The 26,857-nt window shown below is 40.9% G+C and overlaps 1 long non-coding RNA gene across 6 annotated transcripts in view; it reads right to left on the bottom strand.

Annotated features, from left to right (window-relative positions):
* LOC100847951 (uncharacterized) overlaps positions 1 to 26,857 on the bottom strand; it is a 413,745-nt gene that overhangs the window by 76,085 nt on the left and 310,803 nt on the right. For all 6 annotated transcript variants that reach the window (XR_003032262.2, XR_814917.3, XR_003032257.2 and 3 more), the window contains 2 exons: positions 16,205 to 16,352; positions 2,749 to 2,860 (listed from right to left, as the gene is read on the bottom strand). This is a non-coding gene — a long non-coding RNA (uncharacterized lncRNA). The remainder of the gene's footprint in view (positions 1 to 2,748; positions 2,861 to 16,204; positions 16,353 to 26,857) is intronic.

The raw sequence follows: 26,857 nt of genomic DNA on the forward strand, positions 1-26,857 counted from the left end.
CAAGGCTAAAAGTAGACTGCATTTCTGAGGTCCTAACATTGAAAGAACGGAAACCATATGGGAATTTATTATTCAACTGAAACCTTCAGGTGGCTTTAAATTAAAAGGAACATTGTCAACCACGTCCCTGGGCCCTTCTTTTTTTTCCTTCTCCAACCCCTCCTCCTCTTTTCAAATTTTATAAGCTCTGTGATTTACCAGTGGAAATCCCCTGAATATAAATTAAGCATTATGTCCACCCAAGAAATTCTTCCTGGCACTCAACCAGTAGTTTGGCATCAAAATCTCTCATGTGACTCTTGGGAGGGTAAGCTAGTGTGTGTGTGTGTGTGTGTGTGCGTGTGTGTGTGTGTGTGTGTGTGTACACACATTGATTTTTCCCTTTTTTAGAATTAATCTCCATTATGTAAAGACTGAGAAGCAGACATGCAGGTGAGAAGGGATATAATCTCCATGAAGAAATATTAACAATATACTGAAGTGTAGGTCACACCTCTCAGAGTATAAACTGCCCACCCAGGTCCTGTGTGATAGTAACGACCATGTGTGCAGACTTCCTACCCTTGCCATCATCACAGCTGTGAATATCCCCTCAACAGCTTAAATATTTAGGCCTTAATTCTAGAGACTTGAAAGATATCAGAACGTCGACTGGATTAGTCAGGACAAGCTGATAATATCGCAGGAACACATCTTCCTACATTCTACTGACATGTAATAATGGAAGTTTGCTTCTTGCTCACACTACCTGCCTGACCTAGGTCAGGGGGGTCTTTCCATCAGGCCCCTCCAGAATGGAAATGCGCAGGTTCCCACTAAGATAGGTAGAAAGGGATAAAAGCAAACCCCATGGTGACTTTTCAGCTTTGTCCAAGAAGTCACAGAGCAACCCTGATGACCGCAAAAGTCCTGCAAAGTCTTAAAAGAATAATAAAAATCTCCTGGAGCCCATAAAGGTTATCACTTGATTGGTGAAGTAGATCCCTATCTTATCTTTATTTATATTCCCAGCCTCCAGGCCAGGGAACTCACTGTTTGCTTGAAAAAACAATACAAGCAAGACTATATACAATACAACATCATAGTTTATACTCCTTTAGACGCCCAACATTAATTTGGCAGATTTAAATTTAAAAATTTCTTTCTACTGTGAATAACAAAGACAACAGAATAAATGAATGATGCCATGAATGTTCTTCAAGGGCGTGCTGGGTTCTCTGTAGGACAGGAAAGGCATTCTCAGTCTCAAGTAAGCATGTTAAGGCTGAAATTCACAACAGAAAATGGAAAACAGTTTGCTTGCTAGTCATTTAAAGAATACGAAGTGAACAGTTCACCATCTACCCTTAATGCAGATGTAAATCTTCTCCCCTTGAAGAACACAGGGACAGAGGATTCCATTTTAACACAAATGTGTCTCTCTCCACTTAGTACATCCACACCAGTAAAAGAATATCTGCATAAATCTTGCTTTCCCAAGAAACAGTCCCCAAAAATGCGTTATCTAAGAGAGAAGCTGAAGGTCAAATGGGAAAGAATACATAGAAGAGGAACCTTATTTTCTCTAGCTCAGAAAATACTTTCCTAGCATTCCTTTTCTGCTACATTAACCCTGCCCTACACACTGAACTTTTAAATGGGGAGGAGTGAAGGAAATTTATTGGAAGGAGACTTGGGAGGCTTTAAGTAGTGTTTAAATACTGCTTACTGTTTACCAGATACATGGAGAGACTTAAATAAAAAATTCATGCCAAACACTATCTGTACAAGAAACCAGCTGTTCGTATTTATTCCAACAGACACGGTTTCACAGGACTCCAAGCTCTATTATCCAGGCTCAGCGAATACCTCCAGCAACAACTGCAAGAGTTTTGAAGCGTCTCAGGTCATAGAACAAGGCCCTCATTTTATATAGAAGTGCTGGAAGACAGTTCTTATCTAAGAACTGAGAATTCTACCTGAAAGCTATCAAATTTGACCATGGAGGGTGGTAAGGAGTAGGGGCTCTCACCATAATGTAGGCATAGCTCCTAAATTACTTTCCATTTTTCTTTCATGCCCAAGACTTGTCAGCCACCCCCACCCCCTCCACTGTCATCTCCATGCTCATCCTTGATGACTGATGCCAACCCTTGAAATAGGACCAGATGCTGATGGTCCCAATTTAGCAAGACCTTTCAGTGGCAACGCTCAAGTGACTTCTCATACTCCCTGTCCTAGAGTGACTTTGAGTATAGCCATCTCACTTGAGAAGTTTGTGAGCGCTCTTATTTTTACTTTCTGATCAACATCAATAGAGGACTGAGAACGGTATAAATACAAGGAAGGTGCTGTAAAGATTTTTAAGTACTTAAGGGGACTACGAGAGCAAAAGCAACAATGACAGTCACATTTAATGAGGGTTTTCTAAGCACCGTACTCTGTGCTAAGAGGTTTACCATCTCATTTAACCTTCAAACAACGCTATGATCTATGCCTAGGGATGTGCTTCTAAAAATATGGAAAAGGGGGTAAAAAGAGGAACTTGATGGAAAAACCTAGCCAACATTATCTCCACCAGGGGATCAAGGGAAAGCTCAACAGTGACAAGCCATGTTGATAGCGGATGTGTTAGCTGCTCAGTCATGTCTAACTGTGCATCCCCAAATCATGGTTCACCTCTGCAGTCTTTCAAAAACCCATAGGCAGTCTAATTATGCAAAAACATCAGACAAGTTCCAAATGAGGAGCACTCTACAATAGACTGACCTGCACTCCGTGAAACTGTAAAGGTCATCAGAAACATGTCAGAGAAACAGTCATAGATCGAAGGTGTCTTAGACACGACGAACAAATGTAGTGCGGTATCCGGGACGAGATCCTGGAAGAGAAAGGACGTTAGAGGAAAACTAGTGAAGTCCAAATAAACTGTAGAGTTTAGTTAACAATCAAGTACTGCTGTTGGTTCCTTAGTTTTGACAAACACACCACTGTAAAGCAACATGATAACATTAAGGGAAATTAGGTAAAGACTACGTGAATACTTTCTTCCTATCTTTGCAACTTTTCTGTTTATCTAAAACTCTTCTAAAATAAAGTTTACTTTAAAACCCTCTGAGGCTGATGCTCTTATCTCCTTTCCAGAGATGAGATATTATAGCTTAAATAGCTTCCCAAAGTTACAAGCTAAAAAGCAAAAAAAAAAAAACTTGGCCAGATATGTTTACTCTCATTTAAACACCAGTGGATAACGCAGTAACATAAGCCCTTGCATAAGATCGATTACAACGATTTTATGCCAGATACATGCTGAGAAACTTAAAGGAATTTATTTCACTTAAATTCCTCATAATACTGCATTTTTATTTCAGTACACCTTTTTAAATAAAGGGGTCATATAGTACTTTCTAAATATTTCATTTTTATCACAAATTTCGATTACTCCATCAATGCTCTGTGATGATCACATTTAAGCAAAATTAGCTTAAAGATCTTGCCAAAACTTTTCTTCTGCTGCTGCTGCTGATGTGCTCAGTCGTGGCCGACTCTTTGCGACCCCATGGACCGTAGCCCACCAGTTTCCTCTGTCCATGGAATTTTCCAGGCAAGAATACTGAAGTGGGTTGCCATTTCCTTCTCCACTTCTTCTGCTACTGAAGTATCGTTGCTTTACAGTATAAGTTACAGGTGTGTACAATAGACTGCGTCACCATTTGTAAAGGCTATACCTTTTATAATTACTATAAAGTATTGGCTCTATTCCCCACAGTGATTAATGTATAATGCTTCTTTTTTAATATATACTTCCTCCTGTTCTTCCTCCTCCAGCTCATCACCTCTTTCAACTCCTGGCCCTTGCTGTGGCTCCATCCAGCCATTCAGGCTGCTCTCTGCAGCCGGGAGCCCCCACCTCTGGCCAAGGCAGCGCACCCTCCTCACCAACTGTGGTCATCAGGGTGAGGGCAGGGGAGGGTGGCGTGGCTGCGGCTCCATCAGCCTTGGCAGTACTTGTGTCGCCTATCCTGACTGCCAGGATTCCCTGCACCCAGAGGACAGACAGCAAGCAAGCTGAGACCACAGCTGAACAGCGCGGGAATTCCACCTCACCTGCCTGCAGAGCCCGGTAAGTGTGGAGGCGCAGGAGGTCGGTAGGGCCTGCGCACTTGCAGTTTATTTTATACCTAATAGTTAGTATCTGTTAATCGCCTATGCCTATACCACCCCTTCTTCCACTAGCCCTACTGGTAACCACTACTTTGTTCTCTGTATCTGTGAGTCTTGTTATCTTCAGTACTTGGTGTATTTTTTAGATTCCCCATATAAGGGATGGGGCTTCCCAGGTGGCGCTAGTGGTAAAGAACCCGCCTGCCAGTGCAGAAGAACTCTGAGCTTCAGGTTCCATCCCCGGGTTGGGGCGATCCCCTGGAGAAGGGCATGGCAACCCACTTCAGTATTCTTGCCTGGAGAATCTCATGGACAGAGGAGCCTGGCGGGCTACAGTCCATGAGGTCACAAAGAGTCGGACACGACTGAAGCAACTTAGCAGCAGCAGCAGCATACAGTGCTTGCCTTTGTCTGACTAGTTTCCCCTAGCCTAATGCTGTTGCTGCAAACGGCAACATTTCATTCTTTTTTATGGCTGTGTGTATTCTGCAACATTGTATGCATGTATGTATGCACTGTATGGCTATATGTATGTATTCAGCAACATTTTATCCTTTTTTAAGGATGTATGTATTCCATTGTATATATACCACATTTTCTTTATCCATTCATCTGTCCTTGGACACTTCAGTTCAGTTCAGTTGCTCAGTCGTGTCTGACTCTTTACGACCTCATGGACTATAGCAAGCCAGGCTTCCCTGTCCCTCCGGGAGCTTACTCAAACTCATGTCCATTGAGTCAATGATGTCATCCAATCATCTCATCCTCTGTTATCCCCTGCTCTTTCCGCCTTCAATCTTTCCCAGCATCAGGGTCTTTTCAAATGAGTCAGCTCTTCATATGAGGTGGCCAAAGTATTGGAGTTTCAGCTTCAGCATCAGTCCTTCCAATGAATATACAGGACTGCTTTCCTTTAGGATAGACTGGTTTGATTTCCTTGCTGTCCAGGGGACTCTCAAGAGTCTTCTGCAACACCACAGTTCAAAAGCATCAATTCTTCAGCGCTCAGCTTTCTTTATGGTCCAACTCTCACATCTATACATGACTACTAGAAAAACCATAGCCTTGACTAGATGGACCTTCGTTAGCGAAGTAATATCTCTGCTTTTTAATATGCTGTCTAGGTTGGTCATGACTTTTCTTCCAAGGAGCAAGTGTCTTTTAATTTCATGGCTGTAGTCACCATCTGCAGTGATTTTGGAGTCCCCAAAAATAAAGTCTGTCACTGTTTCCATTGTTTCCCCATCTATTTGCTATGAAGTGATGGGACCAGATGCCATGATCTTATTAGTTTTTTGAATGTTGAGCTTTAAGCCAACTTGGACACATATAGGTTGCTTCCATACCTTAGCAATGGTAAATAATGCTGCTGTAAACACTGGGGTGCCTGTATCTTTTCATATTAGTGTTTTTGGTTGTTTTCTTCCAGATAATTTACCCATTAGAGGAACTGCTGGATCATACAATAGTTCTATTTTTAGTTTTTTTTGAGAAACCTCTGTGTTGTTTTCCACAAAGGCTGCACCAATTTACATTCCCACTTACAGTATATGCTGGTGCTGCTGCTAAGTCATTTCAGTCGTGTCCAACTCTGTGCAACCCCATAGACGGCAGCCCACCAGGCTCCCCCATCCCTGGGATTCTCCAGGCAAGAGTACCGGAGTAGGGTGCCATTGCCTTCTCCGTACAGTATATAAGGGTTCCCTTTTCTCCACATCTTTGTCAATATTTATTACCGGAGTTATTTTTGATGACAGCCACTGTGACAGGTGGGAGGTGATATCTCATGGTGATGTTGATTTGCATTTTCCTGATGGTTCCTTATTGAGTAGCTTGTCATGTGCCTCTAGGCCATCTGCATTTCCTCTTTGGAAAAAATGTCTATTCAGTTCCTCTGCCCATTTTTTAATTGGGCTGTTTGGGATCTTTTCTTGATGTTGAATTGTATGAGCTATTTATATATATTATATATATTTTATATATATAATATATATATATATTAACCCTTTATCAGTCTCTTCATTTGCAAATATTTCTATTTCATTAGGTCACCTTTCTGTTTTGTCAATGGTTTCCTTTGCTGTGCAGAAAGCTTGTTGAGTTTGACTAGGTCCCATTTGTTTATCTTTACTTTTATTTCCTTTGCTTTAGGAGATGGATCCAAGAAAACATTGCTGTGATTTATATCACACAGTGCTCTGCCTTGTTTTCCTCTAAATTTTAATCCTGATGCGCCAACATTCCATAAGAGAAGAAAGCACTGGCCAATGGATATTTGACCCTATAACGGCCTATCTTTCACCCACTCTCACTTATTACCGCCCTTGTCTTCTCTTCTGATTCTGGATGTTTCAGTGTTGGTGAGATCACCCTGCTGCTGAAACAGGATGAGGGGGTCAGAAACCCGGGTGCCCTTTGCAAGGAAATGACAGCATCAACATAAGGAAAGATTAGCATACACTTTGGGTTTTTTCAGATCCTGAGAGATATAAGATCAGCTGTGGCTGCTCCAAAAACCAAAAAAAAAAAAAAAAAACTCAATGCCTTTTGAATATAAATTCTAACAGTGTTATCTACTAAACCAGTGTTTCCCACAATGTGAAGCCAGCCTCGCTGGGAAAACTCCAACATCCTCCCAGGAAGGCTCAAGCAGTCCAAGACATATCCTTTTTTTTCCTTGGGATTTGCCAAAATCAGACAGTGGGATTCAACAAATATTTCTAAACACTGTACTTAATATATTGTTCCCTGTGAGAATATATAGTGGAAGTGGTCCAGCAAGTAAGAAAACAGGCTGCCTTCCGTGTGTGATTAGATTAGCTGCCTAAAGACACAATTTGTACAATCTTGTTCTATTTACAAGTTTGTTTGTTTTAAGGCAAGTGATTCCTTCAATTATTGATTTTTATCACTCTGGGCTTGTCTCAAGAATCCCTCAAATGCCACCACAATGCCTACCTTTTATACTTCAAACTACTCCCAAGGCAGTTAGTTAAGGACTCCAGATCAGCTTTAACAAGAGAAGGGTAGAAAGAAAAAGGAGGAAGTGATTATGACAAATTCTCCCACAGCAGCGGGGTAACTTATGGGGCTAGCTCTCCTGATTCACTGGACAATGGAAATAGAACCAAATCCAAAGTTTAATGTCTTCCCTTCACCAATGGGAAAGAAATGAACCAAGTTCAAGAAGCCATAATCATTCCCCCAGACACACACACACACACACAGAGCAACTTGGCAAATTGGTATTCATCCAAAACAAACCCTTCTTCTCAAGAATCTTTGCTATTTTTATAGCTGAACTCATGAAAAAAATCTTTTTCATTCTGGAGCCCTGGGTAAATTAAGCTAGAATTCTTAAATTTCTATTCTCATGCTAGTACGAGAGGCTGAAGTGTTGAGAATCCATGAGGAAGGTTATACTTCCAGGACCATCACAGTGAGAAAGGAACTGGCCATCAGATGCAGCTTAGCCCTTGGGCAGACTCTGAGGGGCTCAAAGAGGCACTTAAAACTTCTCAATGAGTCTCTCCAAGTCTGCCGAAATCCTGATCCTCCTCCGGGCAGACATCCCTCATCTAAACCTCACACTTACATCCTCCACAGTCTCAACATTCCAGATGCCTGGACATCAAATTCATCACGCTAATCTCCCACCCTTCAAACCCTGTCCTAACTCCCCAGAGGACACCTGCTGAACATTAAACCAAGATTGAGTTTCAAAACCAAAAAAGTTACAAAATAAGAAGTCAGATTTTTCAAAGCACTTGCCAACAAGCTTCTCAGTGTTCTTTCAAGGTTTTTGTGAATGGTGTCAAGTTTTCCCAAAGATATTCCTATCTGCTTTTGCCTCCCAAGACATCCGAGGTTGCCAACCATCCACATGGTAGGAAAAATCTAACTATGTGAGACAGTGTAGAGCGGATAAAACATATGTCAAAACATGAAGCAAAAGGTCACTCTTTTAGTCTTAATATTTACATGTATATATCAGAATTTTCACATTGGTATTATTAACTCTGTTAGTAAAGCCACACAAACCAGTGTATCAGAAGTGATTAAGCCATTCACCATATGAGAAGTACAGAGCAAGACAATAGAGCCTTGTATGGTACCTGGCACACACATATCACTGAATTAATCAATCAGAAGCCTTTGATATCTGCTAAACAGTCATCTCGGAGAAGGCAATGGCACCCCACTCCAGTACTCTTGCCTGGAAAATCCCATGGATGGAGGAGCCTGGTAGGCTGCAGTCCATGGGGTCACCAAGAGTCGGACACGAATGAGCGACTTCACTTTCACTTTTCACTTTTATGCACTGGAGAAGGAAATGGAAACCCACTCCAGTGTTCTTGCCTGGAGAATCCCAGGGACGGGGAGCCTGGTGGGTTGCCATCTACGGAATCACACAGAGTTGGACATGACTGAAGTGACTTAGCAGCAGCAGCAGCAAACAGTCGTCTGGGGGGATACGCACTTTTCCTCCTTGGCTTCTATAAGAATTTGTAGATAGCTTTTATGCTTAAAGTACTATTTCCATAATTGCCCTTTGCTAAAGCAAACTAAAGATATCTAATTATTCTCAAATCACCTAGAGATACCAACTTTTAACTTTATGTATAACCTCCCAGAGTATGACAACGCCTAGCCACATTCATGGATACATATAAACAAGGTATTTTTTTTTTAAGTGAGATCGCAGAAAAATCTACAGCATTCTTTGAATGCCTCATTTAGTATTTTACTGGATATGTCTACTATAATGTATCTGACCACTGTAATACTGTTTAGATATTTATAACAAAATATATCAAAAAATAAGTTTGTGATAAAGTATTCTTGCAGTAAAATCTTTTTATACACATTTGATTATGCTATTAGGACAAATCTGCCTAGAAGTTGCACTGGCAGAACTATGAATAGACACATTTTGTGACTTTTGATCTTTTATTTTGCAAAATAATCTCCAGATAGCATATAAAATTTCCCCAATATTTTGTATTTTCCCACTCCTATAGTGACACTGGAGTTTAGAATTATTCTCAAACTTAGCCAGATTTAGTAGTTTCACAAAATGTTTCATTTTGCTTTATGTTGCTTAGAGGGAGATTTTTCACATATTTGAATATAAATAATATACATAGTATTTTGAAGCATCTCAGTTAAGAAGCTTTGGGGAACTAAAAACGATTTAAAAGGAACAACATATATTGAAGCCTTAGTGTTAAATGTTTCTTCTTTTTAAAAATCGTTTAAAACTTCTGTAGGAATTTCCTAAAGCTCAATATACATCAGGATGATGCAATTTTGAAAGTGACATATACCTTTTTATTTAAAAATATTTTTTATTTGGCTGTGCCAGGTCTTAGTTGTTAACACGAAGGACTTTTAGTTACAGCATGGAGGGTCTAGTTCCCTGACCAGGGACTGAACCCCTGCACTGGAAGGCAAAGTCTCAACCACTGAACCAACCAGGGAAGTCCCGAGAAATGCACCTTTTTTAAAATAGCTCTTTCCCTTATTGTCAAATACTAAGGGATATTTGACGTTCATAATCTCTATCTCATGGCCCACTTGAGTTCTGCTTTAAATTCACATGTGTGCATGCACACGTGTACATCTACACTTGCATATGCATACATCTGCATGCCTATATTTGATCTATATCAATGTATGCACACACACAGAGACTAGACAATGCACTTTTCCCCCTGGTGTCAGTACATCAGCAACTGTGATGCTGTGAGTGACACTTCCTTTGTCCTCTAAGTACTACAGGCTGGTCCTGGTTCTGCAGGGAGCGGGCGCAGCCCCACACAGTCATCGTAACTGACATCTGTGGGCAGGACACCGAGGTACACCTCAATCACGTGCGCCTGGCGGAGAATGCTCACTCATGCACCTGCTTCAACGGTGTGAGTGCAGCCTGTGGGTTTCCCTTGATTGATGTTGGTATAACTGCTCCATGGGCTCTGTGGGTGAAGGGAAGTGGGCTCTGCTCAAAGCAGTTGGTGGAGCCTCGCACCTTCCACTTGACACAGCGCACGGAATAACAAGTTATAGAGGTGGGTGCCTGTGCGTGCGGACTCACCACGCCCTCACAGACAAACCAAAAAGGCACCCAACCTTAAAATAAAACAACAACAAAAAACGAGGCTTTGAAAACCAGGAAACAAGCCAGCAAAGGAAGCATCTGTCTCTTTCACTCGGAACAAACCTCCCCACCCCCTGCCCCCAAGAATCATACATGTTTACACACACTCACACCCTACCCCACCCCCAGCTACCAGCATCCAAGGACCATGGACTTTACTACTTCCAGGCTTTCTTAAGGACTTACTTTTTATTAACTAAGTCAATTTGTTTCATGCCCAAAACTAACAGCATTCACAGAATCACCCTGTCCCACCAAAACAGAGGCGGAAACAATGCTTTCTTGAGCAAATGTCACAACTTTCAACAAGGTTCAATCTACCCTAAAGTGGACGCGGTTTAGTAAATCATGTTCATATGGGTAACTCCTCGTCTTTTCACATCCATTTCTTATTTTCAAAACAAAACTAACAAATGTAAAGTCAGCTAAGGTCAAAACCCAATTTTGGGATTTCCAGTGCCCTACAAACAAACCCAGCCGGCCACACACATTCCCGGGCGAAGATCTGGTGAGATCCATGAGCTTCATTCCTCCTCAGACTGGACTGTCCTTTTAGTCTCTTCCACTGTAAGATCTGAGGCAATAACTATAATTTTAGAAAAGCCTGATAAGAAAAATTCAAGGCAAAAAATATTTGTATATTCTAGGAAAATCATATACCCACACAAAATAAAATCTCCAATTGGATGCCAAAATACCTCTGGCTTTTAAAACCACTCCATACACCCAGCTGCAGGACAGACAGCAATTCTAGCAAAAATGTGATACTTGTTATTTTTGGTTGAACTGTGTAAAATTGCCATTTTTGTACAACTGAAATACTAACAACTTCATATGGATCAATTCAACTATTTCCTAAACATGCCACAATACTTCCAGTGATTTGAATCTTTAGTGCAAATCACCTTCATTCTCCAAATCACCCCACTTCCAGCCACACTCTGCCCTCCTCCTCACTTCATCTCCTTCCCTCTCTCCCTGAACCTCCTCCATGCACAGCATCAGGTAGAGGCTGGAAGAAAAGGGGGTTCTGAGTAATTACCTGGAATCAGATCTAGATATGGGCCCGATTTCAATGCCCAGAGGTAGACTTACATGTCCCTTCAGAAAGGTTTTAGAAGAAGGGCTCTAAAAATAATATTTTCTTCTCTTATGCCTTCTGCTCAGGGACCTTCTACTCTAATAATGGCATTCACTCATCCAAGGTGGATTTAAGACAATACTTGACAACATAACTGTTTATCACATGGCGTGGTTTGAATTCTGAACTCTATACCAAAGCTATACCAAAACTCTATACCAAATCACAGCTCACTTTTCACCTTTGATGTACATTTCTCCCACTGGTCTCACAACAGCCTTAACATTTCTAGCCACCTTGCTTCCTTCTTCTAAGAAGTTTTTCACTAGAACACAGGAGTTTTCCAAATATATTCACAAAGTGTAATACAGTAAGAAATTACTGCCCTGCTTTCCCTTACCATTTTGAGACAGGAATATGCATTTAAGGGAAATATCCACATCTAAAGGAAACCCATCTTTGCAGGAAGTAGAAAAATAGGCGGAAAAACCGGTATTTCCTAACTACATATGTAATAAGCAGGAAGCCCACCTAGTATGGAAGTCAAATGCATTCTGGAACCTTCTGATAGATGTCAAAGGTCAGAGATTAGAGAGAAAAGATATTGAGTGCAATAACGTAGGAAAAAAAAAATCCCTTGAAATCTTAAAGAATCTGTGAGCACAACATGCTGATACACTGCTGTCTTCAATAGATTGCAAGCCTCACAAGAACTAAATTCAACTCCCCCTTTTAAGGAAATATATTAATTGATATACCACTCTCATTTCTGCAGCTTTCCTTCCATGAAAATGCTGAGTATATTCAATCCTCAGCATTATCATCAAACTTATTTTGAATGTAATTGGGATGGGGAGACAGAAACTTCAAGAGTTCAGACCATAATTACTAAGTCATGACTCAGTCAAAAGAAAACCAAGTTGTCTACCTAAAATGAGCTAAATTGTAAGATTTTTCTCTCTTCAGATAATGCCACCCCTAAGAACTCAGTTTCTATAATGTTACTGCCCTAGAGACACTGTAAATTCTGTATTGAAGACAAAAACAGAAATATGAGAAGCCCAGACACAAGTCCTCTCATTGTCCTGAGTAATAGAAGTGTTCGTCTAGTCTTATATAACATAGTGAATGTGACTCTATAAATGATTGGCCTCAAGTCATCTACGATACATAGCAGCTAAAAATTACAGTGATGGCTGATGTGTGTAGCATCATGGCTCTTTTTTTACGAGTGTCAAATTTTCTACCTCAATTCATGTTCTTTACTACAACCATGAGGTGGAGAATTTTATTTCCATTTTATGCACAAGGAAAGTAAGACTCAGAAAGGTACGTCACTTGCCCAAATTGGCAAAGCTGGCTGTGAACTAGAAGTCAAACCCAATTCTTCCCCATCCCAAAGTCTCTATCTGCTGTCCCCTGATCTTCTCTGGCAGAAGCCCACTGAGAAGTGAGTGTGAGGGTGCCAGACAAGGACTTCTGTGCGCTGCAAAGCCCCTGCCTTCCCTACTGGACACAGGGACGGGGCCATAGTTAGCAGCCCCCGCTGGGGTGTGCCATGGGAGATGATGGCTTTGGGGAAGCCAGATATTTTGGCTTCTTTGGGTAGATTAACCAGATTTTTATGTAATTAAAAAAAACAAACCAACATTGCCAGCTAGTTCTTTGAACACACACACACATACACTTCCTTGTAAGGGCAAACAGCATATTTGAGGGCTAGATCTGGCTCTATGGGCCACCAATTTATAATATCTGCCATACCCCACACTGATGTCCATTTATTACATCCATCACAAAGCCTCACAACAGTCCAAGTGCAAAGGTTCCAACAGAGCCTTTATGAATTTGTATTAGGGTTTTGTTCAGGCTGCACATCCTTAAACTACAAATGGTCTCATGGACATCAGGGCAGCACAAGCTTTACCAGAAGCATATATCCATCACATGTTCCGTGCCTGCAAATGAACATGAAAATACCATCCCAGCCACGAAGCAGACAAGTCCAAACACAGTGACAGCAGCCCCTGGGTTCAAATAGATCTGCGCTGCACCCCATCTACAAACCGGCAAAATTTCCAGAAAGGTAGATCACAAAAGCAAAAAGTACCTGCAGGAACCACTCTTCCCCTAACCTTTCTTGTCCCTCTTTCCCCTTCAAGTTTGATGATTTGGCAGTTCTGGAACCCTTCCGAGAGAAGTCAAGACTCACTCTGCCAGCCCCAGCTGTTCAAAGCTCAGCTCAATCTGTTCCATACAGTTGGCTGTATTATCACAATAATGTGGCTACAGTTCACCTTCATTTGCTGCAAAGATCATTAACTATCCCTCAGAGAGATCCAGTATTCAAGACAGAGCGTGCCCGAGGCATAATAAACGGAGGTCTCTGGGTAACACAGTTCAAAAGAAGGTAAGACGATGCCAGCCAGGCCACCTGACAGTTCCTGCAGTCAGAGAAAAGGGAAGAAAACAAGGGCAGGAAGGATGGAAGAGAAAAAGGAAATGCAAGAACGTGCCTGGCAAACATGTATGTTCATGTGAAGAGTGAATAAAGAGGAAAAAAAATTTTTGAAATAAAGACAGCAGGACATTGAATGTTAAATCACAGTGGATACATGACTCCACTTGTCTGGCAACTGAAACATTCTACTAGAGGGAGAGTGAATTTGGAAGGAGATTGAGCACAGAGCAAATGAATTACAATCCTATACAGGAAGAAGGCAATACTCTGGACAATTTCAGTACTGTAGAAGATGGTCAATTCAGTCAAACCGGTCATTAACTTGTGTATCTGACCTCCCATTCATAAATTAAAGTGTATTGTGGGTGTCTTTCTTCATTCAATTCACCCCTCAATTAAAATTTCACACGAGCCTCATTTGAATCTTGTTCACCAACCAATAAGCTAGCTCTATAAAAACACCCAGGGATCAGGCTGTCCCTTTCAAAGAAAGTACTGCAGGATACAAATACCCAAAGTTCTTCAGTTGATCCTGAGAGCATCAAAATCAATCATTGTTCTAATGTGTGTGTTGGTCACTCAGCTATGTCTGACTCTTTGCAACCCCATGGACTGGGACCCGCCAGGCTCCTCTATTCATGGAATTATCAGGCAAGAATACTGGAGGGGGTTGCCATTGTCTCCTCCAGGGGATCTTCCTGACCCAGGGATCAAACCCAAGTCTCCTGCATTGCAGGCAGATTCTTTAACATCTTAGCCATCAGGGAAGCCCTCCTTTGAATCTCGTTCACCAACCAATAAGCCAGTGCTATAAAAGCACCCAGAGATCAGGCTGTCCCCTTTAAAGAAAGTATTGCAGGATATGAATACTCAGAAGTTCTTCAGTTGATCATGAGAACAGCAAAATGAATCCTTGTTCTAAGTGAGTTGCAACTGTTATATTAATCTAAACCAAATGCCAGTCAATAAAGGATAGGTAACTGGTGGTGATGGACAACTGGGAGTTGGTGATGGACAGCTGGGAGTTGGTGATGGACAGGGAAGCCTGGCATGCTGCAGTCCATGGGCTCACAAAGAGTTGGACACAACTGAGCGACTGAACTGAACTGAAGGTGAAGCAAGAATTTTACTGGCAGGCCTCACCTGCAAAAGATGTATTGGGTTGATCAAAAAGTTGTTATGGAAAACCCGAACAAAATTTTGGTCAAGCCAATACTTTCTTTGGAACTACACAGGTAACATATTTAAAAAGCAAAATCAATAGCTCTATAGTCTCCATCTTCACTATTTTCTCTCTCTCTCTTCCTCCGTAAAAATTTATCCCTAAAGCAATGGTTCTCAACTGGGAGCAATTTTATCCTCCATGGTACTTTTCCAGTTGCACACCGGGGGAGTTGAGTGCTACTGGCAATTGGTGGGTCAAGGCCTGGGCTGTCACTAAATTCTATAATGCACAGGAAAAAACCCTACAATACAGAATTATCTAGCCCCAAACGTCGATAGTGTGGGCATTAACATCTCTGCCTGAGAGTTGTTTCAGGGCTCCAACTTCCCTGTTGATTGTATTTTTTTTTTTTTTTTTACGAGCAGTAGAGCAGGAGTCTCTAAATACCTTCTTACTATCATTAAAATCCCTTCTCTTCACATAATAGTAACATTTAACATAAATGAAAAGGAAGGCAAGGGGCAGAAATTTAAAACTAATTTAGAGTACAATGGAACCCTGGCAAATCCTATTATAGCACCAAACTGCATAAGGTTCCAACCAGTGATTTCATTACTAAAAACATTAAAAAGTAAATAAAAATAGCATAGTCTAATTCAATTCATCTAGGAGGTAGCTTCAAAACATATGGACCCAAATAGAAAAAAAAAAAAGAGAGAGAGAGAGAGATTTATATTTATAAAAAGGAAGAACAGTCTTAGCCATCTATGTGGAAATACACAAATACACATACACACACCCCACCCACAAGCACAAACACACCCACACCCATACAGAGCCAAACCAGAAGGCTCAAAACCAAACTCAAGACCCAAACCCAAAGCTCCCCTATTGGCTCTGAACAGAAGAACCTCCCCTAAAGGTGGAAAAAAAAGTTGGGATTTAACCTCTTCCTGAACGAGGAGAAGCAATCCCCCCATCACACCTGAAACTAAGTCGTCATCTTGGATATATTCATCTGTCTTCAGCCCAAGAGCTCAGTGGAGTCAGCCTAACGTCTGTAGTGCTCGGCAGAAAATCATTTGCCGTGAGGTAATTTGGTGTAAGCTCAGGTCAAATCCTCATGTTGCCAAACGAACAGAACTGCCAAAAACCCTTTCCTGTTGCTTTAGCCCTCAGACTGATGTGGTTGCTCACCTGGTTGGCTGTCTCCCTGCCTGTGATTCTCACTCACTTCCTTGGGGTTTGAGGTGTGTGTGTGTGTGGCTACAGGAAGGTCTGACATGCTTGGGCTCTTTGGCTTTTCTGGATTCCTCTTGGCAGCCGCACTCGGATTCCACAGCTCCTGGGAAGGAAACAAGCAAAAGAGAGGTATAGTGTTGAACAGGGATACAGCTATGACTTCCCAGACCAAGGAGAACATGTCCTGCCCTGCCAGGATGGGGAAATCGCTTTTGAAGTGGCGCCCAGGCCTCCCCAGTGCAGACCATCCACACGCTATTGTTTGGGTGAAGACTTCCACTCGACCATTCAGACGCAGGGACAAAGGAATTCATTCACTGCCTACTGAATGCTCACCATACATGAGGTACTGCTGCTGCTGCTAAGTCACTTCAGTCGTGTCCGACTCCGTGCGACCCCAGAGATGGCAGCCCACCAGGCTCTCCCGTCCCCGGGATTCTCCAGGCAAGAACACTGGAGTGGGTTGCCATTTCCTTCTCCAATGCATGAAAGTGAAAAGTTAAAGTGAAGTCGCTCAGTCGTGTCCAACTCCTAGCGACACCATGGACTGCAGCCCACCAGGCTCCTCCGTCCATGGGATTTTCCAGGCAAGAGTACTGGAGTGGGTTATCATTGCCTTCTCCGACATGAGGTACTAGGGGCAGGGAAAATGGGCTCGGGAAAGGCATGTGTCCTCACAGTAGAAGAAAATATTCCAAAGGAAATTTTATTTGAACAGATTTTGTGGCAAAATGTTCCCTCTTATGAGAATAGAATACTGCATATGAATTTGATAATTTATGAAGTTGCTCGTGTGTAACTTGAATCTGGTTTTGTTACCATCCTAGCCACTCCCAGGGTCTAACCCCAAAGCGGCTTTCGTAAACCACCACTGACAGTATCAAGGTGATGAGATAACAGTGAGTTATTTGCCTGTGCTCTCAAAATGGGAGGAAACTTAGGGGCAGCAGGACCAGGTCATTTCTACCGTGTCCAGGTCAAGCATGGAAATCTATTTGCAAACATGCTGATACCCATCAGAATGTATTTAAAGACTGGAAACCTATGCAGTTCAATCCCAGAAGCAAAAGATGAAGACAGCAGCAATATTTAGCAATGGACACAAAGTACTTTCAAGTCTGGGCAGAATTCTAGACATTATTGAATCTGCCAATGGTACTACTTTGAAAAGAATTCTCATCCTAAAGGTAATTATATTAAAACTCCTGAAGATTTCCTTCTTTAAAGTGCTTCCCTTTGATCAAAGAAGATTAGGGTTGAGCAGGAAGGATGTGTGGATGGAGCTAGAAGACCAGGAGGAGGGGTGTGGGGAGGCTCCCCTAAATCACATCCAAATCCATGATTCAGCGGTTGACTTTGTAAAACGATAGATCAGTCATGTACTTTTTTTACTCATAAAACTAAATTGGCTTATTATCCAACATTACATTCATTGGACTTACTGAATAAATTATAAAAATTTAAATCACAAATGAATTATATAACCAAATGTGGGGTTTTACTGCATGCCAAGAATGTATTTTCTCCTCCAGTGAAATTTTCTGGAATAAATGCAAAGTTAATCGTAACACCTCCAAATCATCTTCAAGTTGCCCTGAATCAGAACACTGTGAACAGAGGAATCAAATCTATGTGTGTGTGTGTACATGCACAATTTATCTTCATCTTACACAATCATGGATGGGACATGCAGCTAGTCTGCTAAGCAAAGTAGCAGTTGGGATTGCTTTAAGTTGCTTAAGTACAGCAGCCAGTGTCAGGGCAATCTTATTTAAGAATATATTTTTCTGAATAAATATGGTGGACGCTACATTTTTGGGAGCCCTCCTGGAGAATATAAACAAACTATCGATGGGCACCCGTCAATTACAATCCTCCGCCAGCTTGTGGTATTTGTGATTTATGACAGGAATATCATTCATTTCCCTAGCGATCATGGAGAAGTCTGCTGAATTTTATATAATGTAATTGAAGAGACAGTAAGTCAAAACATATAAAGCATCCTTCATACTTATCTTAGCCATCTGCAAAGTTTCTTATAGGCACAAACTATTTAACATCATGTCAGGCAGTTTTATGAGTTTCCCAGGAATTTTAAGTTATTTAAACACGAGCATTTTGCTGTCCCAGTACAAAACCCCAAAGAAGCAAATTTTAGGTACTCAACCAAGGAAGTCTCCCCATGGCCATGCCATGCTTATCCATGATGGCTCACAAAAAAAGCTGAAAAAGCAGTGATACAGGCACTTCTGATCAAAGAGACATGTTAACGGAATAGCAGAAAAATTGAATTTCCTGAGAAACATAAGAAAAAAGACATAGAAACAAATAGCAAAAAACCTTATATCCTATTGTGCGATAGGAGGCTGCTTCTTTGGTTTTTTTTCCTTCCCTTTTCCCTCATTAAGATTAAGCCGGAGAAGGCAATGGCAACCCACTCCATTAGAGCCCTAACTCAGTACTCTTGCCTGGAAAATCACATGGACGGAGGGGCCTGGTAGGCTGCAGTCCATGGGGTCACTAGGAGTCGGACACGAATGAGAGACTTCCCTTTCACTTTCATGCATTGGAGAAGGAAATGGCAACCCACTCCAGTGTTCTTGCCTGGAGAATCCCAGGGACAGGGAGCCTGGTGGGCTGCCGTCTATGGGGTAGCACAGAGTCGGATACGACTGAAGCGACTTAGCAGCAGCAGCAGCAAGATTAAGCCTGATGTGAGAAATGCCTACATCCAACTCAAATTCATCAACTAAACAGAAAAAGGAAGTTAAGGAGGAAGGAAAACAAGAAGGAAGGAAGGAACAAGGGAAACAAGCCCCATTTTACCCAGTAATGAAGGAAGACTGGCTGGAGAGGTCCAAGAATCCATGGACCTGAGTCCACATGGCACTTCCTTCACAGGAAACCAGAGCTGGCTGTAATGGTCAGGTTTTCTAGCTGTGAGATGGTGGTTCCTGTCCTTCACTGCCCCAGGCTTTTGAGCACTCCAGCCTCTAACACCCTCCCTGCCCGCCTTGGCCTACCCAACCCTAACACTGTTCATAGCTTTGGCTCAAATGTCTGCAGATCATCGTCAGAGGAACTATGTCCTCCTTCCTTTGTGCCCTGACAGAGCTTTCCACTCCCCTTACAGAGCACTTCTTATCTGCAGGCTGACTAGCTCACATTTCCTCCCACCAGAATCCAAATGCCTTGAGGACAAATTCAGCACTTTATCTTTTTTATCTCCGGAGTTTTGTAGAGGGTCTATAATACAGTGAGCGTTCAACAAACACCTGCTGAATAAGTACACCAGTGAACACAGAAACATAGTAATTATTCCAAAGACTTTTTATTTCTGCCCTCCAAACATTTTAAGAGTTCTAAAGACAGGATATTTTTAAATATAAGGGAAAACATGTTCTCAAAGAGAAAAGATAAATAACCTCATGTAAAATATCACAAGGATAGTGGACATTATAAATTATAACTATGAAACTCTATAGTCTTTTGAAATCTATGTAGGGCTTCCCTTTAGTTCTACCCTTTCATCTTCCCTGAGATTTCTTTTTCCATCATTGAGTGGTTCAGGCTAAAGACCAAAATGACTCAGGGACACTTATGTGCAAAGACACAAAATCTCCCCACTCTTCACAAACATTCAAGATCCCAAGGCCCAGCAAAAACTCTGGACGGTTGCCCAGAGAGCTTTTCCAAACCGTTCCAAATGACTTAATCTTCCCCCACCCTCTAACTATGGCTTGGGGTTACATTTTACAACGACTATCCTAAAAAGTGTGCATTACTTATAATTGATGAAAAATATGATGGTCTTGGAAACACACACGAAACTATTTCCTATGTCCACTGAGGCCAAGTCATGGCTCTCAAAGAGCCACAGCTGCTAACTCATCAGGCTAAAAGGTCACATTGCAGGGTGGCTATGGAGCCAGACAGCTTGCATTTGAATATACACTAACTTTGGGACCTTGGCAAGTTAGGAATCCTATCATGCCTTGACCTTCACCTCTAAATGGAAAAAAATAATGGTGGCTGCCCCAAAGGAGCAGTCTGCAGGGCAGAAAAGATAAAACAAACAAGATACATACATGACATACAGTAAGCATTCCATAATAAGGCTATTGCCATATAATCATCTTCAAATGTTCTTGACATGATGACTGTCATAGAACATTCCAGAAGAGAAGAACATGCACCTCAGCAAGACTCTGCTATAAAGTCACTGCCATTTTAAGTATAAGGCACAGACAACAGTATAAAAACTTGGTCCTAAAATAATATGTACCCACAGGGTATGAAACCAATGAAAGTTTTGAAAGGAGACACAATAACAGCACTGGTTTTACTGCAATCCATATGATTAGACAAAAAACACTGTTTTGAGCTACACACAATAGAGTAAACAAGGGGAACCCTACAATGCTTACTAACACTGTGTTCTAAGTCAGGTTCCTTGCCTCTCTGAGCCTGCTTGCTTATTATCCAATGAGATTAGTTATTGTCACCATTATCTTCACCATAGCTAATGCTCTTGATAAAACCTCAATTACATATATAAGAGCATCTCTCATATACAGACAAGCTATGCACTCATTATATTTTCATTCCTTCCATTTTCTGTCTAAATCCAAGAACTTGCTGCAATTCACATAAGTTTTCCCAGATTCTCTGGTTTTTCTTTCTCTCCCTTCCACACTGGATCAGGTCTGACAGAGGAAAAAGAAAACACTAAAAACAAAAAGCAAAAACAATTTTGTTACTGAAAAAAACCCTATCAAACATTCCTGATGAATGAGTTCCCTATTTCGTTGAGCCAAGAATATCTGTTGCAATAAGTATGTGAGGGAGCCAAAAAAAAAAGGGGGGGGTGAATAGTTACCATAAAACCATATAAAAAAAGCAGACCATGGAACATGAATTGTTAATATCAAGTTAGTCATAAACAGAATAAACAGTGACCTCTTTCCCCAAGTTTGGACTTAGCAGACAAAGGGAAATTAGTTACAAAGTGATGCTCATTTCTCACTTTGAAAACAGATGGTGAGCAGTATCTGAGAAGAGTGAACTGCACATGCTTCTAGATTATTTCTGCAGGATTAGATAAGGCCAAAAAAAAGACACTGAGCATATAAGTAATTTAATAAACATCAGCTTTTATGCTCTCTCTCCTTTTCATAACTGAGCAGCATATAAAAAACTAAAGATTGGACATAAACTTCAAAAAGATTTGTGTATAGCCTTTTATTAACTCTTAAATAGCTTATTTGTGCCCCCAGGTATTATTTAAAACATCTTTGTGGCCAAAGTGTTCTGATATAAGATAAAAGGAAATTAATTTGCCGCCTCAATAGATGACAAGATGGGTGGATTTCTCAAATTTCAAGTGTACTACGTGTGTCTACTGCAAACACAAATCCCCACAATAAAAGTAGCTCAAAAAATAGATACAAATATCCGATCCTATGCCATATTTTCTTAAATGATGTCACAGATGAAGGGAAAAGTCTATATATAATTTTTTCTTAGCTTTTAGAAGACTAAAATTCAGAGTGGTGATGTGATTTGATGAAGTTCACACAGCTAATCACTGCAACATGAGGAGTCGAGTCCAGAGTTTTCCAAATCCACCGTCTTCCCCATTAAATTATGCCTCCTCTGAGAATACACCTTCACAATGGAGATCTGTGAAGGCCATGAATGGAAACACAGACTGAGTCAAGTAGCGGTGTCCATTCAATGCTTTTATTTTATTCAATCATTATAACAAGACATTGAAACTGTTACAGACAGATTAAAACAAACAAACAATAAAAAAACTGTTCTCCCTCTAACAATGTTTTCTGGTTAGATGTCTATCTTTTTGATTACATGGTTTAATGAAAGGTTGGGAAACAAATCACTTTTTCCAACCTTCCAAAGTTTCTAGAGTACATCTTATTTATTATGATTATCTCCTCCATTCAGACTCTCCCTCCAAAGCAAACATTTCTATACAGTGAAATACAGTCATATTGATACTTATAATTTTAATCTTCCTGGAAAAAACTACAGCATTGTTTATCCTCTTAGATTCAGTCAACAAAATATATCCATGGACAACCAAACTCCATAAGATCCTCTTGTGTGTATGCTTAGTCATGTCCAACTCTCTGCAACCCCGTGTGCCGTAGCCCACCAGGCTCCTCTGTCCAAGGAATTTTCCAGGCAAGAACACTGGAGTGGGTTGCCATCCTCTACAGAAACAATTTCAGATGTAAGACAATGACGACAAGTGAGAGATGAGTAAGAAACAGCTCCTCCTCCTTTAATATGAGCATTCATTTAAAGGAAATACTCGAAAACACAGGCAGAAAATTGAAGCAGCTTTCAAAGAATACTCACTGACTGAGCCCTGGTTATGAGCAATAAGTGTTATCCCATGACAAGGGTAAAATAAATAGTTTTGGCTTATACCAATTTGAAATGTAAAATTATAATCTAGAACAGCACTATCAGAAGATATGAATGCCTAGAAATTCAGATCAGACAAAAAAGTCAAAGAAAAAGCTCCCATGTGATGCTATATATAAACTAATATAAAACTGATTTACTTAAGACATGATGTTTATGTTGGAAAAGTACACAAGGTTATGAACAGCTTTTATTCCGTTGGTTCAATACCAGTGCAGAACTTATGCCTTAAATGGCTCCATGAACAGCTCATCAGAAGCCAACTACAAGTCTACAATATGTTTATTTTAAAACAAGAACAAGGACAAGCTGGTTCATTGTTCCTACATCTTTCTGAGGACAGGTTTTCATATAAAACTTTGTACATGAACACATCTACCTTCCAACTACAGTCTTGCTGGCTTTCCTAAGCATCTGCATATTTTTTCTACATTTCCCCTGAAAGGAATTCATAAACTATCGAAGGTTTACATTAAAGACAAGCCTCTGAACACTGGCTAAAGTTGAGACTCAGTCTTTAGGAGGCCAAATTAAAATTCTCCTGTCTTCAGAATGATCTGACAATCTCACTTTTAAGGAATGATTCCAAAAGAAAAACACAGCTAGTCTTAAACTCTGCTTAGCATTTTTTAAGTTAGAAAGAGTCTCTCTTCCAAAGACCCAATAAAAGGCATGACACCGAGTGATCTTCACCTTTTAAACATTTTTATCTATTTATTGACTTAATTGTAACTGTGCTGGGTCTTGGTTGCTGTGCAGGCTTTTCTCTAGTTGTGGCGAGTGGGACTATTTGTCGCCATGCACCAGCTTCTCATTGCAGTGGCTTCTCTTGTTACAGAGCACAGGATCTAGGCCGCTCGGGCTTCAGTACTTGGAGCACATGGGCTCAGGAGTTGTGGCTCCCAGGCTCCAGAGCACAGGCTCAGCAGTGGTGGTGCACACCCGTGGTTGCTCTGTGGCACGTGGGATCTTCCCTGGAACAGGGATTGAACCCATGTCTCCTGCACTGGCAAGAGGACTCCACCACTGAGCCACTGGAGAAGCCCCTGCCTCAGTTTCTTCAGCTGCTTTTATGAGATGACTACCCTTGACCACTCTCCCCCATCAGGTGGGACAGATTAGTCAGAGTTGTAGAAAATGAAATTTTTATCTCTAATGTGTTTTGAGTGTTGAACATGTTAATAGAAATGACTGACCTTGATAACACAGTATTATTTAGGTAACAGAAAGTACAAATATTGTTATCCTTAAGAAAACAACTAAATATAACTGGAAGTATTAAGACTTAAAAACAACCATAATGCTGAGAAAAGTCTTAATGATAAGTCAAACTAAAATCTTCTTTCATAAATTCAAACATGAAATAATTCCATACTTGGAGATGAGGTTCATAAAAGTCAAGTTAAACTTACTGTATCACCTTCACAATTCTAGTTAGTGGGAAAACCAAGACTAGCTCTCTGATCTTGATTCCTGACTATTTCTGTTTTATAATGTCATTGGAGTGAATTTTTATACTGTGTCTACCATCTTTAATCAGACCACTAATTCACTCCTTTCTCATGGCTGGATGTTACTGATGATAACGGGCATTCAGAGTTTACCAGGGGTCCTGGTATTTACAGTATGTGCTCAGAGCTAGGCCAGGGACATGACTTTAGAGAGTGGACGGCATCAGCTGTTGTAAGAGAGTGTGGGTCTGCAGAAGGATACTCGTGTACCACATCCACAACACACAACACGACACAAATGTCTCTTCTCTGTAGTACTGGTGTGAAACAAAAGCAGTTGAAAAACAAGACGTTCATCCCACTCTTCAATGATGAGAAGGCACACAAAGCAAGAATTACTCCCGCTAGATTAGAATAAGTCAAGAATGATGGGTTAGAGTTAAGTCAAGAATCACAGGAGGTACAGGTAAGTTTTCTATACTCAGATCCAGGTAAAGTTTCTGGTATACCAGAAACTTGGAGCAGAGATATAGCACAGTGCTGAATTCTCAGGCTAAAGGAAATAGCCATTGTTCCATTTCTTTCCCCAGAGTTCCAAATTTTGCTCCCTAAGCTCTCAATGTCAAAGAGCCCAATAATGGGAAGAAAGAAACTCCCAGCTCCCACAACTTATGAAGACCAACACTGGTAACACAGGATTCCCACAAAGGATAAAGAGAAACTCTCTACTGTAGCCTCCCTGGTCAGCAAAACTAGGTAAATAACCCCAACTGACCACCACAGATGGAGAAGAGGGAGCAAGAAGGATGTTGACCTTGCTTTTTACTGATCTTTGCCTTACAAATAGCAGGTATTAGGTCTGAGGCAATCATAGACGATAACTGGTTTACAGTTCCCTTTTCATAATTTAGAGTGCATGATAGAAAACATTTAACTCAGGCTACTGGTTTTGTGAACCTTCTCCTTACCTCTACCAAGCAAAGCAAAGAGGGATAAAGAGTATCCAACAGATTACAAACTGTCACAAATACCATATCTCTTCTAACAGAATCATGACAAAAAGCAAGCATTGCAAGTAACTCCACTTGACAAACGAGGAAGGGAAAACTCAGAGAAGTCACCAATTTCCCAGAGCTTCCTAGGTACCTGGAAACTGGAAAGGCTGGTCTCTAATCCAGAGTTCTTGACGCCAGGTACACTAAACCATGTCGCTCACTGAAGATAACTTCTCTCTCCCACTTCCATCCTTCGTGTGTGTGCATGCTAAGTCATTTCAGCTGTGTTCAACTCTTTGTGATCCCGTGGACAGCAGCCTACTAGGCTCCTCTGTCCATGGGATTCTCCAGGCAAGAATACTGGAGTAGGTTGCCATGCCCTCCTCCAGGGGATCTTCCCGACCCAGGGATCAAACCTGAGTCTTCTGTGTCTCCTGCCTTGGCAGGCGGGATCTTTACCACTGCACCACCTGGGAAGTCCCCTTTCATCCTTTGTTTACATTTAAAAAGCTGAACAGTAGAGAGGGTTTTGAAGGTTGGGTTTTCAAAGAACTCATAGATTTCAGTTCTCCATGTTCTTTCTGTCATTATATTATTATTGATAATGTAAAGCTAGCTTTATTATTATCTCTTGAGTCTCTGGAGGGAAAAAATAATCTAATTTATTAGATTTAATAGGGATATTATACATTTGGGTGGGGTAGAAGGAGGTGGAGGCTAATAGTTTTATCTGTCTCTGCTCTAGAATGAAGAGGGCAAATTATCCAGTGGAAAAGTCAATCCTGTCTTCCAATCAAGTAAATGAACCTTTATACAACAGATACAGAGAGAATGTACATAAGATCACTTCTTAAATGTTGGGAAAAGATATCACCATTCATTGAAAGCTAATTATTTCAGTTCCACCTAGACTTTGAGGAAATTAATATAAACCTTTGAGAAAGAAGGGTTAGGAACCCAAAATAGTAATATTCTTTCTCCTCCCCCCCTAAAAAAATATTCTTCTGATAATTAGGATCTGAGAGTGGTGTAGCTTTCTAAATTTTGTGGCACCGTGAACATGTGATAATTAGCATTCACTGTTAAGAGTTATAAAGTCATCCTTTTGTGATATTATTCAGAAGTCTCGGCTCTTTATTTTCAGATTAAAATGAAGACTAAAGGACTGAACTACAACCATGTCTGAATGTCTGTGGGCTCTCTTCCCCACATCCAACAACTTTTCCTAAACTCCCAGCTTTTAAACTGCTAAAACCATGGAAACATTAATAATGATCCTTCATCATCAAACCTCAACTTCCCCTCTCATTTGCACTTTTGACCAAGTTACTCACTTCAAAGCAAGCAACAGCATCCTGTTCAGTTACTCAGTCAGACCTCTGTATCTTCCCAACACCTTCAACCAAAAGAAAACCCAAAGCCACACAGAACTTACATGATCTGATCTCCACACTCCTAGTCCAGTAAGGGCACTTATGTAACCTCTAATTTTTTTTTTTTTTTGCTTTTATTTTTTATTTTTTCAGTTGCCATGGGAAAGACTGTTTGGGCAGCTCTATCTGCAAGAGGTAATTACTGGCTTTCCAAACACACACATACAGCAATGCTGCAAAGAAAAAGTATACACAGTTAGAGAATTTTCAAGGAGACTAAGCAACTGTTAACAATTTATTTTGCTTTGCGGCTGGTGCAAAAACAAAAGGCAGTTGTTT

The sequence above is a fragment of the Bos taurus genome, chromosome 23 (genome assembly GCF_002263795.3).
Source record: "Bos taurus isolate L1 Dominette 01449 registration number 42190680 breed Hereford chromosome 23, ARS-UCD2.0, whole genome shotgun sequence".
Lineage (NCBI taxonomy): Eukaryota > Metazoa > Chordata > Mammalia > Artiodactyla > Bovidae > Bos > Bos taurus.